Below are 428 nucleotides of genomic sequence, written 5' to 3'. Positions count from 1 at the left end.
ACACCTGCACCGGGACACCTGCACCGGGACACCTGCAGCCCGACACCTGCAGCCCGACACCTGCACCGGGACACCTGCAGCCCGACACCTGCACCGGGACACCTGCAGCGGGACACCTGCACCGGGACACCTGCAGCCCGACACCTGCAGCCCGACACCTGCAGCCCCTCCCTCCCCACGCTGGAGGTGCTGCGTCCCGAGGAACAGGGAAGAGATGGTGGCCACACCTCAGAGCTGTGGTTTTTGCACGTTCAGTTCGGAAAGACATCAAAGCTGGAGCGGGAACACGCAGGATGCTTTCATTTCCAAAACATGCCTTCCTTTTTGGGGTTGCTGATTTTAAAACATGCAGCCACCTGCTCCCTGGTATCTGCGCTCCCACGATGCATTTCCTGACTTCCCACCAGCGTCAAAAGCATTTTTCAGAA

The sequence above is a fragment of the Cinclus cinclus genome, chromosome 9 (assembly GCF_963662255.1).
Source record: "Cinclus cinclus chromosome 9, bCinCin1.1, whole genome shotgun sequence".
NCBI lineage: Eukaryota > Metazoa > Chordata > Aves > Passeriformes > Cinclidae > Cinclus > Cinclus cinclus.
This window is presented reverse-complemented; position numbering follows the sequence as displayed.